Consider the following 18,559-nt stretch of genomic DNA (forward strand, 5'->3'; position numbering starts at 1 on the left):
ATTAAAAGATTTATTTGATTAATTGATTTGCTTGTTTGGTTGTTTGTTTGTGTAATGAAGTAAAAATTGTAGGGTAGACCAATAACTTTAGTTAATAGGGATTTGAGAATAACTAATCTAAAAAGTATGAACACGTAAACAATCTAATACTAAAAATAGTGAGATTAGTATTATTGATAGATCTTGAAAGTCACATAGAAATTTATTGAGCACCTTGATTTATACGTAGAGTTAACAGTTTATAATTACATAAATGTTAATAATATTTTTGGGACTCAATAATATTTGGAAGAGTAGTTGGAATAATAGTTTGACCACTAATATTAGTAATAAAAATATTATAATAGTAATTATAGATGATCATAAAAGTAATAATAATTTTAATAAACTAATAATTAACATTTATCAATTAGTGTCATATTGAACTTAGCTTAACTAAAATTGCAATAAAAATATATAACGATGAAAATAATAAATTATAAACTACGGAAAATTAATAGCGCTTATCTACGATTAAATTTTGTAAATTAAACTAATGATAAATTAGAAATAAATGTTTTGCGTTTAAACTAGATAGTTAATATAATACTTATTAGGCGTTAGATGATGTGATTTGTAGATAGTGGTAAAAAGTGATTCGATTCTCGAACTTGTGAAGGATAACTTTAGACTTAAATTCAAAACTAAATAGAAAACTCACTAATAATTATAACAAACACTGACAAAGTTGTTATCAATATTAAAAGAACACCGAGGCTAAGATTCCACTATTTTCCAAGTTCAAAGTGATTTGGTCCAAATATTTATATTCATGCAATTTTCTCGTTTAATTTGATTCTAAAATATTGCAACTAATAGATTTTCAAAAGTAATAATTGTAAATACCACGTATGGAGCATCAAGAGTCTATAAACTAAGCATACTCCATCAAAATAGATCACAAGCACTCAAATAAAAATCATAATCAATAATAGTTCAAGGCAAATAATCATAATAATAATTGCAATAAATTAAATAAAATAGATTGTACCGCTTTTTGTTGGAAAAATAGCTTCCTCTATCGCCTCAGCAATGGGTTTAGCTCCTCATATTAATCATGATCTCAAAATAATTGTTTATGGCTCAAAAGATGATTAAAAAGAAGAGAAGGTAATAACACAGAGATTTGCAAAGCCGTAAGTGTGTTACAAACGTCACTGTTACAGGATTTTAAGACTGTTAAACAACGATAGTGATCTGATGTAGTAATATAACGATTGCTATTGGGTGTAATATGTTCTTCGTGTTCTTCCTCTTCAGCAGCAGGAGCAGAATAAGGTATTTTCCTGCAACTCGATCTCTGGAGCTCTGTGGTGTTCTAAACTTCTCTGAAAGGCTTGATATCTCCTGTTTCGGTCCCATCATCCTATTTATATACACAGCAACCAAAAATACCGATTAAATCTCTGGTTTTCTTTTCCAAAAAGGTCACGGCTTTTCTTATTTTCTTTGTTCTTTACGCGTCAATCACAGAGTCTGAATTCTTCCAAACCCTTCTAAGGATATAGTGAAATATCAAGGAAGATATCCTGCCTGTTTTTACACATAACTTCCTCAAATAAAACCAACACAGTCTGTGTATCTCTCCAAGACTCTGTTTTGTCTAAACTCGACGGAAACTCCTTCTTTTTCGAATCTGGCCGCCATACATTCCCTGTTTTGGACTAACAGGATTATATCCATCATATTCCACGTCCAACTCCAACAAATTTGCTCCAAAAACACGATCTAAGTCGTGTTTATCTGAAACAGGGCCGGCACCTTCTCCGAGAAGATATCTTCCATTTTTATCGGCCTAAAGCTCTACTCTGACGTGTATAAACACGTATTGATCCTCCCTTCAAGTTGGCATATCGAAGTCCCCCTTCCTATCCCATAAAACTCGGCTTCCAACTACTCAGATAATCTTCACGCGAAAAGAATTATTTTCCCGCCATTTCTGGTTTTTAAATGATGAAGAAAGGTTGCCCCTTATACAGTACAGGAGTGCGAATATCCATGAGGTGTAAATAGTAATTAGAGTACCCCTTAGTAATTGAGATGCCCCTTATCCAAACTGAGAGTCCGAATAGTAAGTATCCTCCGGGTGCTTTCCGACAACTTTTCGAGCCAATTTTTTCCAAAAATGTTTATTGGCCAAAAATACTTACAAATAAATAAAACACCATAATAAGTACAAAAATGAGCCCTAACAATATATAGAATCGATACAAATCGGACACAAAAATGTGTCTATCAAATACCCCCAAACATATTATTTGCTAGTCCTCGAGCAAAAATAAAATAGAAATAAAATCCTAACTCACTGTCGCAGGCATCGTTGATTGCATTTAGCGTATGCAATAAGCCTTTAAACCCCTAGGTGTCTCTAGTGGCGGAGTGTTGTCTCCGGAGGGCTTACCAGAGGTATACCACAAAACCTTTATACTCCAGACCCTAGCTATCTACAAAGAACCTTGGAAGGCACTAAAGAATCTCCTTGGTTGGCATACTTATTGACTACAGGAGGAAGTACCCCGATGCGAAATTCCAATTGTTGTACACGAGTTCGCACTGAAGCATACTAAAATTCATATAAAGTGACAGATCTCTACTCAGATAGTCGCATCCAAACTCAGAATCAAACAAATCACATGGATAAATTAAGAAGATGGATATAGAAAAAACATAGATGGTTTTGATGTTGACTAAGGTGAACGGTGTTTCTGATAGCAAAAGGAATAAGTCCTAATACTATGTTTTAACCTAAACCTGCAAGTATACATGATCTAAAGTAGTGGGTGAACAAATAAGGGGAAGTCCACAGGGACAAGGAGGGAGCTGGTGTTGTTTTCTAAATCTTTCTACTGATTTCTAAGTTTCCTAACTATTTCTAGTGACAGTGACTAAAATCACTAGAGCATTTGAATCCACCTAATAATCCTAAGCTAAGGCAATACCTATTCAACTTATGTTCTTGTTCCTTTCCAGGGAAGGATAAAATGGATAATATGCCAACCATTCTCATTAACTCACCCCTAGCATAAACTGTCTTCTTACAATACAGCCTATCACAGGTTCATTTGATCAATTTAGCTAACTATCATCCCTAACAGGATAAAATGGATAATAATTCTAGCTATGTTATCTAATTCACTCCTAGCATGAACTGTCTTCTCACAGTACAACTCATCACAAGTGCATTTGAATGCTTTAGCTAGTAATCATCCTACAACAGTGAACATCATAAGAACATTAAATTGAACAAAAATTTTCTCAACATATGACTAAGGGTTTCAACTACACCCTAGAAAGAGTAATTAGAACATACTAGACATGGTGAACAAATACAATTGAAATTACTGAACTTGAAATTAAACAAGAAGTAACAGTAGAGAGCACTGGCTAGTCCAGGCCTCTAAGGTGGTGCTCTGGCTAATCCAGGCATACCCTCAACACAACACCCACAACCCATATTTATAGTTACAAGTACTTTCCCCAAAATACCTAATTTACAAAATTAGGGTTTTGTGTTCTTCCCCAAATTCAACAGTAAACTAGGGTTTCGAATTTACCTAATTAGATGGGACAATTGCTCTTCGACCCATGCTTCGTCTGCCTCTCCTGGTCCATCTCCATGCCCTAGCTTTTATCTCTTCCATCATTGATATCTTCCAACCAATTTCTTCAACTCACACGTCACTGATGAGATGTGACGTTGCTGAAATTAGTTGACATATATCATGGATAGTTGGTGGTAAAGATGGGTTGCGTTTGTAAGATGATTTGGTGGCGACAGGGAGTGGTGGTGATGATGGAGCTCTCTGCAGAGAGCAGTTGAAGAGGAGAGGGAGAGAAGAAGGAGAAGAAGTCGATGGGAATTAGGGATTAGGTTCTGTTTTGGGTGAAATAGGTTTAGGTGCTATGGTGTTGGGCGGATCAGCAGGGTTTGATGAACAGCGAGGATGAGTGTTGGATTATCACATCTGGATTGAATCGAACGGCACGAGGGAAACAGTCTTGGAGCGACCGTTGGATTTGTGATACATCAAAATTGACGGCTCAGATTAGAGTTAGGTGCTGTAGTGTGAGTCCGACGTATTGAAATCTGATGCACATCGATGAAGAGACCGTTGGATGCATCTGTGGATCCAATCTGACGGCTACATGAGAATGGGCTTTGGGTTTGAGATTTGGCTTGGGAGATAAGTTGGGCTTGGGATAATTCTGATCCCATTTCTTCTTTAAGAACAATTTCTTCCTTGTTAAGCCCATTGCTAGCCTTTGAGTCTTCCATACCACAATCTGCGCTATCTTTCTGCCAGATTCTTTGTCGTTCCTTTGCTATTTTTGCTCCGCAACTCATCCAATCTTTATTTAGTACCTAAAAACACAAAATTAATTAATAAAAATATTTATTCTTGAAAACAATGAAAATACAGAATATGGGATAAAATGTAGAATTAATGCATAAAAGATGAGTTAAATGCCAATAAAAATGGTGCAAATATATACAATATTTGGCACTCATCAAATACCCCCAAACCTGAATTTTACTTGTCCTCAAGTAAAACAAAACTAAGGAAATCCTAACTATACCACTGTCGCTGGTCTCTCGATTGCATTTAGCGAATGCAATAAGCCTTTTAAACCACTAAGTGTCCCTAGTGGACGAGTGAAGTCTCGTGAAGGTTTGCTTAGAACGTACCTACAAAGTTCTAGGACAAAATATAAGCTCAGATTCCATCAAATGTGACATGTGCAAGACAGTAGAAGCTCACAGCAAAATGGAGATGTCAATCTAGATATGAAAGGCACAATCCTAGCACTGATAACAAATAAAGACATGCGATAAGAGTGTAAAGTGTATCTACACATGTGTAAAGAAAGATCGGATGTTATGACTACTAATCACCAAGAGATAGTTTCTCAGGCTAAGAACCGAGGTCGAAATCTAGCTAGCTGTCCGGACTTTACGAGAATTGTGAATGAGTTGGAGGTATTTCACAATTACTCGCGTTGTACATCAATGGCATACACCCTTCCTTGCTTATAACACAAAAACACAAAAGATGACTCTTTACATGACTCTTATTTACATTGACTACTCTCTTTTATTTTTGGAACAAGAGAGGATGGAATTGATAAATACTTGATTTTTTTTTAATTTTTTTTTTATATTTTTCTGAATATATACATCGTTTTTTTTTTTTGATATTTTTCTGAATATATACATCATTTTTTTTCTTTTCTTTTTCTTTTTTTTTAACATGGTAACACTTTTGATACATATACAAAAGGAAACAAAAAATTACATGACTCTTAGCAAGAGGTAGCCCTTTTTGATGCACCCAGTTAAATTCGATGGTTGTTTTTATTAATGTAACCTCCACCTTCTATCCCAACCAACCAAAAAACAAGCTAGTCAAGTTTCGTTCAGTATTCTAAAGTGATTGGCAATCGTGACTTCCGATAGAACACCTCAAGGATGAGGCTATACATGTATTCTAGATCGTGCACGTGCAAGTTTCTTATCACTATGTGAATTGTGCTAGAATCAGGGTGCCTAAATATCTAGACTAAGAATCCTTATGTTTACATACATGCACAAGAGTCAACATTTCAAGGTAAATGAGCTCCATTTTTATGTTTTTTCAATTTTTTTCATTTTTTATTTTAATTTTTCATTTTCTTTTCAAAAAGAAAGAGTTCTATTTTTCGATTATAGCATGTTATCAAAGTATCTACTTTTCACCCCCAAACCTAAACTAAACATTGTCCTCAATGTTTCAAAAGATAAACATGATTATAACACATACCATGAGAACGATGCTAAGTGTAGAAAAAGGAAAGAGATTACCGGATATTGGCGAAAGCAAGTTTTGAACTCCATTATTCAAGGAAAAACCCAACAATAACTTAAGTAAAAGCACATTGGATTAGCACAATATATACAAAATAAAACATAAAAGGTTCCACTAAATATTACCTACCGGATTATATGCAAACAATTCACTATATACATACAGTCTAAAAAATTGAGGATCAACCCAAAAGACAAAGTGTTAAAACATAGACAGTTTCAAACAACTAAAATTGGACTGAAATAAGAGCGAGAGTGAAAAACCGGATGAATCACCCCTAAACCTAAATTTTTCAACGGATTTATTTGTAAGCACAAAATCTAGCAATTTTGGGGGTTCAGGATTCACAAGGTCTAACTCAAAATGGATTATTTGCGGGATGGCAAAGAAATGTATTCCAATTGTGGCTCCTTAAAAGTATTATATTTTGATGCAAAATAGTCCAAAAGGACTTGGGAGGCACACAGTTCCAATCCTAGATTAGGAATTTTCAGAAAAGTTGGTCTAAAAATTTTGTTACAAACCAAATCTAGGTTGGGTGGAATAATCTCAATATGTGATTTAGGTAGGAAAGTTGGTACTTCTAAATTATTTTCATGGATAAGATCAATAGTACCAACACATACTTTCCCTAAATCAGAAACAGGTAAAACATGCTCACATCGAACAAATCATGAAGACCTAACTCGGTATCAGGATTGTCCGAAGTACTCAAATCAACATCGGAAGACATAACATTTTGTGACTTAGGCAAGGAATCAGACACATAAAATTCGTTTTTATGCATAATAAAATTAGTGTCTACAGAAGATTCAACTTCTCCTATGTCATGTTCATCTTCACAGAATAATTGTACAAGCCCCATATCAATATCAAGATCATATGAATTACAATGATTATTAGAAGAAACAACATTCATGAAGGTCGAGGGCGAGAAGCCATATGTTATTGAACCAAAAGGTTCCACAATATTTTCGGCAAAAACATGTTTTTCTAACATAACATCATCATAATCATCATAATCCTCATCATGGTAACATGCATATTGGTCCTCATTAAAAGTGGTGGTGTCCTTAGTCGATTCATGTTCATCTAAATTAGGTTCATATTCAACATCATTTACATGAATGGGACTAGACGCTTCATTAGGGACAACATACATTTCCTCATGAATTTCCTCCTTTTGTAGGTGAAGCAAAATCTGATCTAACTTCGCCTGAATTCGTGATGTAGATCTATCAAAGTTTAGCTCACTGAGAGCTTCTATGGTGGAGTCTAAATTCATGGGAGTACAAAATTCTTCATGTTCAAATTGTGGTGATTGGTACATGTGTGCATGGTCATTAGGGTCTACAAAATATTGATCGCAACCCTCAAAGGATTGATTATGGTCCCAATGACTACCGGCCTCACGATCTGTGCATTTCATAAGTTGGATTTTCATGGTATCCCCTAGATTGCCTAAATTCATGCAAAATATAGCAATATTCATCAAGGTGGTCTAAACCACCACATAAGGTACAAGCATGCATTTCCGGTTGGCTAGGTTGATACAGGAGTGAATAGTTATACAGGTTTGCATATTGAGGCTCATGACCTTGAGAAGGTCCATAATTATAATCCCTATAACTATTGACATCATGGTCTGTGGGAGGCTCATAAGGTGAATCTTGCCCGTAAGCTTCTCTAATAGATTTATTCCCAGTGGCAGACCAAAATCCATTCATTTTTATATTTAGGGCCGAAGTGATGTTTTTAAATGGATGGCAATAAAATCAATGATGCCCATCAAACAAGTTATACAAACAAAGCAAACCCATAATCTAAAAAGGTTAAGCCCAAAAACACAAAAACACAAACCCACAGAAAATAAAAACCCAACTGTTGGGTTTAATATTACAAGCCCACAAGAAAAAAAAAGAAGCCCAAGGGTTGGGTTCTCTCAATGGGTTTAGGCTTACCTATTTTTGGAGGGAAGCCCAGTTGGTCTTTGGTCCCTTTTAATTGTGTTGCAAAAGCCCAGTTGGGCTTGGATCTTCCTAACCTTTGTTTGTTTGAGGACCAGTTGGGCTTTTGTTTTCTTTATTGCACAGCCCAGCAACAGAAGCTTGGCAGCAGGATCACTACTGCAGTTCAAACAGCAAGCCCAGTAGAATTGTTCAACATCAAGTGGGCTTGTTCAATTGCAACAACTTTTGTTCTGAACCCAACAGCAAGGCAAAAGCAAGAGCAATAACAAGAGCAAGAGAAAGAAGCAAGACAATGCACTAAAGAGGTAAGACAATGCCTAATAGGAAGTGCAAGAACAGGGACTATGCTTACACTAAGCTAAGATAAAAGATGCAACTAAGTAAGCAAGAACAACAAAGATGCTTGGTAATGCAAAACAGTATGCAAGAACAGCTAAGATGATGCAAGTATGACAACGGAATGATTATAACTACAATGATTTCTACAATAAAATGCTTACAGAATTGACTAACATGTAACTAGGCTAATATGCAGCTAGTATGAAATGCAAGATACAAAAACAGCAAGCTAACATGAGAATGAACAAACAGCAAAGAGCAATGAAAGAAAAACAAAGAAATATAACAAAGAAAAACAAAGAAATATAACAACAAAGAAAAACAAAGAAAAACAAAGAAAAACAAACTTGGTAGGCTTTTTAAGGATGTAAGAAAATAAGAGCAAAGAGGAAGCCTACTTGTTAACCGCAAGTGCACGGTGTCGGTTGTAGCTTGTGCAAATACGGGTCGAATCCACAGGGACTAGGGTGTGCAAATGTTGTTTTTCCTAATTTCCTAACCATTCCTAAACTAAATGACCTAACTAAACAAGGATATGAAAACTAACAGTGAATTGAACTAACAGAATTAAACAAGATACTAACAGGACATGAAACAGAAAATATTGAACAAACTAAACAGTGATCGATTTTTGGATGAAAGTGAGTTTTGGAAACTAGGTCTTGGATTCCCCTCTCCACCTAAGCTAAGTCCTCCAACTATGTTCTTATCCCTTGTTAGTTATCAGTGAGCTTCTAGGCTCACTGATTAACTAGATGACAGATGCGGTTCAAAGCCGGCTGTTCATCTAAGGGTTGGTCTAGAAAGATTACTAAGAACACTAAGATGAATCTAATCCTAGTAGTAGTTGGGGCTCTCACACTGCAACTACCCGCAGAGAAGCTTGCTTAGTGTTTTAACAACCCAAAAGGATATTCAATCCTAGACAGTTCAAGCACAACAAGATCAGAGCATGGATGGGACAAATACAATTGAAATTTACAAAATAATTTAAACTAAGAACTAACCCTTGAGGCACTGGCTGTTCCAGTCCTCTTGGGTGAAGCACTGGATATCCCAGGCATATCTTCAACACAACACCCACAACCCATATTTATACCCAAATTAATCAATTAGGGTTTACAGAGAAAATCCCCAAATCCCCAAATTACACAGTTGAAATTAGGGTTCGACTTTACCTAATTTGACGTGACAAATCACTCAAGAAGGTCGACCCATTTCTTCTCTGACTCTCCTGCTCCTCTCCATGCCTTCCAATTGCGTTTCTAACTCGACCTATTTTATTGATTTCTTACCTAGGGTTTCAGAGAGAAATCAGGGAAGAAATCGAGAGAATAAATGGCTAGAAGTTTAGGGGAATGATGGGTTTCGGTGAGGGATAGCCATGATGGCTTTTGGTGGTTGATTGTGGTGGTTGAGGCAGTGGAGTTGGCGGAGTTGGTGGTGAAGGTGAGGCTGTTGCATACGGAGTGGAGAAGATGGAGGTGGAGTATAGTGGTAAGTATTCCCGCCTGTCACGCGGGTGACCCGGGTTCAATCCCCGGCAGCGGCGCCAAAAACTTGATAGCAGAAGGAATAAGTCCTAAAACTATGTTTTAACCTAAACCTGCAAGTATACAGGATCTAAAGTAGTGAGTGAGCAAATAAGGGGAAGTCCACAGGGACAAGGAGGGAGCTGGTGTTTTTTTCTAAATCTTTCTACTGATTTCTAAGTTTCCTAACTATTTCTAGTGACAGTGACTAAAAGCACTAGGGCATTTGAATCCACCTAATAATCCTAAGCTAAGGCAATACCTATTCAACTTATGTTCTTGTTCCTTCCCAGGGAAGGATAAAATGGATAATATGCCAACCATTCTCACTAACTCACCCCTAGCATAAACTGTCTTCTTACAGTACAGCCTATCATAGGTTCATTTGATCAATTTAGCTAACTATCATCCCTAACAGGATAAAATGGATAATAATTCTAGCTATGTTATCTAATTCACTCCTAGCATGAACTGTCTTCTCACAGTACAACTCATCACAAGTGCATTTGAATGCTTTAGCTAGTAATCATCCTACAACAGTGAATATCATAAGAACATTAAATTGAACAAAAATTTTCTCAACATATGACTAAGGGTTTCATATACACCCTAGCAAGAGTAATTAGAACATACTAGACATGGTGAACAAATACAATTGAAATTACTGAACTTGAAATTAAACAAGAAGTAACAGTAGAGAGCACTGGCTAGTCCAGGCCTCTAAGGTGGTGCTCTGGCTAATCCAGGCATACCCTCAACACAACACCTACAACCCATATTTATAGTTACAAGTACTTTCCCCAAAATACCTAATTTACAAAATTAGGGTTTTGTGTTCTTCCCCAAATTCAACAGTAAACTAGGGTTTCGAATTTACCTAATTAGATGGGACAATTGCTCTTCGACCCATGCTTCGTCTGCCTCTCCTGGTCCATCTCCATGCCCTAGATTTTATCTCTTCCATCATTGATATCTTCCAACCAATTTCTTCAACTCACACGTCACTGATGAGATGTGACGTTGCTGAAATTAGTTGACATATATCATGGATAGTTGGTGGTAAAGATGGGTTGCGTTTGTAAGATGATTTGGTGGCGACAGGGAGTGGTGGTGATGATGGAGCTCTCTGCAGAGAGCAGTTGAAGAGGAGAGGGAGAGAGGAAGGAGAAGAAGTCGATGGGAATTAGGGATTAGGTTCTGTTTTGGGTGAAATAGGTTTAGGTGCTATGGTGTTGGGCGGATCAGCAGGGTTTGATGAACAGCGAGGATGAATGTTGGATTATCACATCTGGATTGAATCGAACGACACGAGGGAAACAGGCTTGGAGCGACCGTTGGATTTGTGGAACATCAAAACTTACGGCTCAGATTAGAGTTAGGTGTTGTAGTGTGAGTCCGACGTATCGAAATCTGATGCACATCGATGAAGAGACCGTTGGATGCATCTGTGGATCCAATCTGACGGCTACATGAGAATGGGCTTTGGGTTTGAGATTTGGCTTGGGAGATAAGTTGGGCTTGGGATAATTCTGAGCCCATTTCTTCTTTAAGAACAATTTCTTCCTTGTTAAGCCCATTGCTAGCCTTTGAGTCTTCCATACCACAATCTGCGCTATCTTTCTGCCAGATTCTTTGTCGTTCCTTTGCTATTTTTGCTCCGCAACTCATCCAATCTTTATTTAGTACCTAAAAATACAAAATTAATTAATAAAAATATTTATTCTTGAAAAAAATGAAAATACAGAATATGGGATAAAATGTAGAATTAATGCATAAAAGATGAGTTAAATGCCAATAAAAAGGGTGCAAATATATACAATATTTGGCACTCATCAGTTTCTCATATCTGTCTGAAGGTCACTGCCATAATGAACCTATCCTAATGGACTGGGATACCGGTCTGACTAATATCAACACATTGGCATATACAAGGGTACCAGTGGTCGATAATCCTAACTCTAGGTCAACACAACTGGCATATACAAGGGTTCCAGTGGTCGACTTTATTGAATTTATTCCAGTTGGTCTGATGGTCTGGTCTCAATTTCTCTTCTTTTTTTATGGCTATCTCAATCACTCTATTTCACCATAGCAATGGTAACAACTTGAATCGTGGGCCCCGCCTAATCACTTAGAGAAACATATCTTAAAAAGAAAAATAAAAATAAAAATAGAAGTGAAAAGGACTCAATGAGACATGGCGAAACTACCATGTTATTTCTAACACCTGAGCTTTGTGCTTTCATGAATAGACTCTTTAGATGTTTCCATCTAATCAGATTGGTCCCTCAACTCCTACAGCCAAAATGCTTCCATCCACTTAGATTGGGTAGTGTCATCCTTAATAAGGATAAATTTCTAGGCTCTGGAGTTTATTTATTGCAACGAAAAGGTAACAAAAAGTTCTACCCCACCCCCAAACTTAAATCTAACATTGTCCTCAATGTTTCTAATGAAAGAACAATACCAAAAATATAAGTAACATGAGGAAATAGTAAAGAGAGAAGTCGGAAAGATAGTACCTGGGTGAAGTGTAACCAAAAACCTACAAAATAATATACAACATACAAAATCGCCTCGATGGTCAATCAAGGTAAACAGGGTCCTCCAGAGGGACCTCCTCAACATCACCTGTAGGAAAAGGCTCTAAAAGGGCTTCAATCTGACCGTTAACCTTCGAAGAACTACTACCATCTGGTGTCTCAATCTCAACAGCGCCATGAGAAAAAACAGTACGGACCACAAAAGGACCGGTCCATCGAGAGCGCAACTTCCCGGGGAATAGATGCAACCGAGTGTCATATAGAAGAACTTTTTGACCTGGAGAAAATGACTTTCGTAAAATATTCCTATCATGCACAAGTTTCATTTTGTTCTTATACTCCTTAGCACTATCGTATGCATCTCTACGAATCTCGTCCAACTCATTGAGCTGGAGCTTTCTTTGAGCTCCTGCCTTGTCAAGTGAAAAGTTTAAGTTCTTAATAGCCCAATAGGCTCGATGCTCTAACTCAACAGGCAGGTGACATGCCTTGCCAAATACTAAACGATAAGGTGACATTCCAATGGGTGTCTTAAACGCAGTACGGTAAGCCCATAAGGCATCAGTAAGCCTCGACGACCAGTCTTTCCTATTTGGATTAACTGTTTTCTCTAGAATACGTTTAATTTCCCTATTGGAAACCTCTACCTGACCACTAGTCTGAGGGTGATATGGGGTTGCTACTTTATGGGTAATACCGTATTGTTTCATTAAAAGAGCAAACGGTCTATTACAAAAGTGTGAACCTCCATCACTAATTATAGCTCGCGGCGTACCAAAACGTGTAAGTATATTCTCTTTCAAAAACTGGACTACGACCCTGTGGTCATTTGTTTTACACGGAACCGCCTCAACCCACTTAGACACATAGTCTACAGCGACAAGTATGTAAATATAACCAAACGAAATAGGAAATGGACCCATAAAATCAATGCCCCACACATCAAAGACCTCAATCACTAAAATAGGGTTCAAAGGCATCATATTTCTACGGGAAATGGTTCCTAACTTCTGGCAACGCTCACAAGAAACACAATGACTATGGGAATCTTTAAACAACGAAGGCCAGTAAAATCCACACTGCAAAATCTTAGCAGCAGTCTTCTTAGCACTAAAATGACCCCCACATGCATGTTCATGACAAAAGGAGATAATACTAGACTGGTCACTCTCAGATACACATCTCCTAATAATCTGGTCCGGACAATACTTAAACAGATAAGGATCGTCCCAAAAGAAATGCTTAACCTCGGCTAAAAACCTAGAACGATCTTGCTTACCCCAATGTTGAGGCATTCGACCAGTAACAAGATAATTCACTATATTTGCATACCAAGGTGATTGGGAAACAGAGAACAATTGTTCATCAGGAAAATATCCCTTATAGGAAGGGAATTATTAGGGGAACTAACAACTAGCCTAGACAAGTGGTCTGCTACCACATTCTCTCTGCACCCTTTTTGTCTCTAATGTCTGGACAAAATTCTTGTAACAAAAGGATCCATCTAATCAATCTAGGTTTGGTATCCTTCTTAGACAAAAGGTATTTCAAAGCAGCATGATCAGTATAGATTACGATCTTAGAACCTAATAAATAGGATCTAAACTTATCCAAGGCAAACACGATGGCTAGCAATTCCTTCTCGGTAGTTGTATAGTTCATTTGGGCATCATTCAGAGTTTTGCTAGCATAGTAAATCACATGGAGTAATTTGTTTTCTCGCTGACCTAGCACAACGCCTATAGCATAATCTGAAGCATCACACATAATTCAAAGGGTAGGTTCCAGTTAGGTGCCTGGACTATCGGGGCAGTAGTGAGTAAAGTTTTAAGCTTATCAAAAGCCTTTAAGCAAGCATCATCAAAGACAAACTTAACATCTTTTGCAAGCAAATTGCAAAGAGGTCTAGAAATCAAGCTAAAATCCTTAATGAATCGACGGTAAAAACCTGCATGCCCTAAGAATGACCTAATATCTTTTACGGTTTTTGGGACCTGTAGAGTCTTAATAAGGTCAATTTTGGCTTTGTCTACCTCTATACCCTTTGAAGAAACGATGTGCCCTAAGACAATTCCTGATTCAACCATGAAATGGCATTTTTCCCAATTAAGCACTAAATTCTTTTCCTTACACCTAGTCAACACTAATGTCAAATGATGCAAGCACTCATCAAAAGATGAACCAAACTGAAAAATCATCCATAAAGACCTCTAAAAACCGTTCTACCATCAGAAAATATGCTCATCATGCAACGCTGAAAAGTCGCAGGGGCATTACAAACCCGAAAGGCATGCGTCTATACGCAAAGGTACCAAAGGGACAGGTAAAAGTGGTTTTCTCTTGGTCTTCTGGGGCAATAACGATCTGATTATAACCGGAGTAGCCATCTAAAAGCAGTGACTATGTCCAGCTAATTCTCTAGCATTGGTCGATAAGGAAGGGGAAAGTGATCCTTCCTTGTGACCTTGTTCAATTTCCTATAGTCAATACACACACGCCATCCCGTGGTCACTCGGGTTGGGATTAATTCATTATTATCATTCTGGACTACAGTGATACCTGATTTCTTGGGGACAACCTGAACAGGGCTGACCCACTTACTGTCTGAAATTGGGTAAATAATACCCGCATCTAACAACTTAAGCACCTCTTTTCGAACTACCTCTTTCATGTTAGGGTTCAGTCGACGTTGCATCTCCCTAGAAGGTTTGGAGTCTTCCTCTAAATGAATCTGATGCATACACACAGTAGGACTTATACCCTTAATGTCTGCTATAGTCCACCCTAAAGCTTCCTTATTGTCTTGAAGTACTTTACTAGCCTACTTTCCTGATCACTATCCAAATCGGAAGCTACAATCACAGGTAAAGTCTCAGATGGGCCTAAAAACACATACTAGAGTATCGGGTAGTGGTTTAAGGTCCAACTTTGGGGGCTCTTCTAAAGAAGGAATTAGGGTAGTCTCAGAAACTGGTAACGGTTCGAACCTAGCTTTCCATCTATCAGTGTCTAACACAGGGGTAGAATCTAATAGAGCATTCACTTGTTCAATAGTGCTATCGTCATCAAAATCTAAACCAAAATGGGATAGACAACTTTCTAATGGGTCTTCAAATAAAATGTTTGGTAATGACTTCTGAACTAAGGCTTCTATCATGTTCACCTCTTCAACACATGTGTCATCTAGCTCATAAGGTAGCTTACTGACATTAAAAATGTTCATCTCTATAGTCATATTACCAAAAGATAAATTCATCACACCATTTCGACAGTTAATGATCGCATTCGACGTAGCTAAAAACGGGCGACCTAAAATCACAGGTATCTGGTTCTCTGGGTCAGGGACAGGTTGAGTATCTAGGACCACGAAATCCACTGGATAGATAAACTTGTCGACCTCAATAAGGACATCCTCAATAACACCTCGAGGAATTTTAACAGACCTATCAGCTAACTGCAGTGTTATCTGAGTAGGTTTCATTTCACCAAGTCCTAGCTGTAAGTACACATGGTACGGAAGTAGGTTCACACTGGCTCCTAAGTCAAGTAGTAAAGCTTTTTCTACCCGGTGTTACCTATTGTACAAGCAATGGTAGGGGAACCTGGGTCTTTGTACTTTGGAGTTGTAGTGTTTTGAATAATTGAACTTACGTGACTAGCTAAAAAGGCTTTCTTATGGACGCTAAGTTTTCGCTTTCGCGTACACATATCCTTAAGGAACTTGGCATAAGCAGGAATTTGCCTAATTGCATCTAATAAAGGAAGGTTTATGGTAACTTGCTTAAAAACCTCCAATATGTCATTAAAGTTCGATTCCTTCTTTGTTGGTACTAATAGCTGAGGAAATGGGGCTCTAGGCACAGAATCAGACCTCTCAGGAACTGAGTTGGCATCATCAGAAATTTTATCAGTTTCCTTAGCTAGTGGTCCTGAGGGGTGAACTACAGTATGTTCACTATCGGGCATGGTTACCTGATTGTCTACTATTCTACCACTCCTAAGGGTTCTAATAGCATTCAATTGATTCGATGGTTTTGTACCTACTTCATGAACTCCTCTAGGATTGGGATTAGTCTGACTAGGGAACCTACCATTATCTCTCTCACTTAAGGTCTTAGCTATTTGGCCGACTTGAAGTTCTAACTTAGCAAGGCTCTGAGCATTAGTTTGAAAATTCTGCTTGGTTTCCTGTTGAAAACTAACATGGCTCTGTGCTAACATTTCCTGAGTTTTTGCTAACATCTTAATAGATTCCTCTAAGCTAGTCGTTTTATTTTCTGGGCCTGATGTATTCCTAGTGTAGCCAAAACCTGGGGGAGCATTAGAATTATTAGACTGACCCTGACTCTGGCCCTTAGACCATGAAAAGTTCGGATGGTTTCTCCAACCAGGATTATAGGTTTCTGAATATGGGTCAAACTTCTGACGATTATCAAACCTAGTGTTATTATATAGAGCATTGGCTTGCTCTTCATTATTCTGGCCTTCCCAAAAAGGCTCCAATCTACCACTAGTGTTACCCACTTCTAAAGCTTCTAACCTTTTCGCTATAGCAACAATTTTGGCATCTGATTCATAGCCTCCTTCTACCCTATTAACGTTTCCTCTGCCGAGAAGAATTGTTTTCTGGGGTCCCCTACTACTTTCCCATTGTTGGGTCTTTTCGGCGACTTCATGCAAATATGTCATCGCGTCATCAACTGTTTGGTTCTCAAATCCACCAGTACACATAGATTCTACTGTGGTTGTGGTGGGATAATCTAAACCCTCATAAAGGATCTGAACTAACCTAACCTTCTCTAAACCATGATGAGGACATTGGGCTAATAAATCATTGAACCTTTCCAAATACCTATACAAAGTTTCTCCCTCCTGTTGAGAAAACGTGCAGATTTGCGTCCTAATAGACGATGTTTTGTGCCTAGGGAAAAACTTGTTCAAAAAGGCAGATGTAAGTTGTTCATACGTTTCGATTGACCCGGAAGCCAAACTATATAGCCACGATTTAGCTTTATCTTTCAGGGAAAAGGGGAATAACCTAAGTTTCAAAGCATCATCATCTAGGTTTCTAATCCTGAGGGTACTACAAATTTCCTCAAAGTCCCTAACATGGAAATAGGGGTTTTCATTTTCTTTCCCTAAAAAGATTGGGAGCAGCTGTAAGGTCCCAGGTTTAAGTTCATAAGTTGCTTCCGTCTCAGCTAACCTGATACATGAGGGACGAGTAGTCCTAGTTGGATTCAACAAAGCTTTCAAAGTTGCCATTTCTGGCGCTATCGGAGCAACAGGATTCTCTCCTCAGTCAAAGGACGTTCAAAAACAGACTCTTCAAAAGTCGGACTCTCTAGATTAAGGTAATCGAGACGCTTCGAACTACTAGGTTTCTCTTTAACAAATCTACCTAGTGCGTCTCTTTTACGTTCAGGCATACAATAGAATTTTCTAAATTGGAAGGGTAAGCAAACACAGATCAAGGCCGACTCAACCAAATCAAACCTATTGATTTCTAGCAAACAAAAAGCATGATGGCTCCACTTAGATTGTTTCTAGACCAGCTTCTAATCCTTCGAACGGGAATTCGTTACAATTTAAGCAAACCCCTCTGGAATCAATCCGAGTTAAAGTAAGTTGAATAGAGGCGAGGGAAGCTCGGTGGAGCTTTGATACCCAAGGCCTCACCGGTATTACAAGGCGGCGCAGTCACGCATTCAACTTACAGAAACCGTCAAGAACTTCGAAGTATGCTTAAAAGAGTAACCAATATTTTTCGAATGACTTTCCTGTTAAGCTCGTTACCCTATCGGTCTCGTTCTAGTCAAAATTTTAGGCTTAGGTTCGCGTAGGTTACGTTTCCTAAAGCGGGCAAGAAGAGAACGGTGATGAAATCCGAACCCTTATCTTGTATGGCCAGGCCTTGCCCTTTACTAGAAAAATAAATGTCATTTCAGTCCTCAACATATATGCATACGAAGGAGTCCAGTAACTCGCTGACAGGGGATTCGCGAGTGTTTAGAATCTTACCTCCCGTTCCAGACGGGGGATGAATCGGTTGTAGTCGACTCGGGCCACTGACTCCGATGTCAAGTGTACGAACCCAAGGTGCAGAGACAATATCGTAATTGTCCTCCTTCTCTGCAAACAGTTTATATTTAAAGTACCCTTCCGTAGGGTAATAAAAAAATAATGTCCCAAAGTCCAAAAGTCCAAAAAAAAGAAAAATTACAAAAATAATAAACCCTAATACAGTTTTTTTTTTCTAAAAGAAAATAAACAAACCCTAAACTAAAATTGTC

The 18,559-nt window shown here is 37.9% G+C and overlaps 1 pseudogene; it reads left to right on the forward strand.

Moving 5' to 3' along the window:
* Positions 1-17,067: 17,067 nt before the first annotated feature.
* Positions 17,068-17,167, forward strand: LOC113307103 (annotated as a pseudogene).
* The last annotated feature ends 1,392 nt before the right edge of the window (positions 17,168-18,559 follow it).

The sequence above is a fragment of the Papaver somniferum genome, chromosome 8 (genome assembly GCF_003573695.1).
Source record: "Papaver somniferum cultivar HN1 chromosome 8, ASM357369v1, whole genome shotgun sequence".
Lineage (NCBI taxonomy): Eukaryota > Viridiplantae > Streptophyta > Magnoliopsida > Ranunculales > Papaveraceae > Papaver > Papaver somniferum.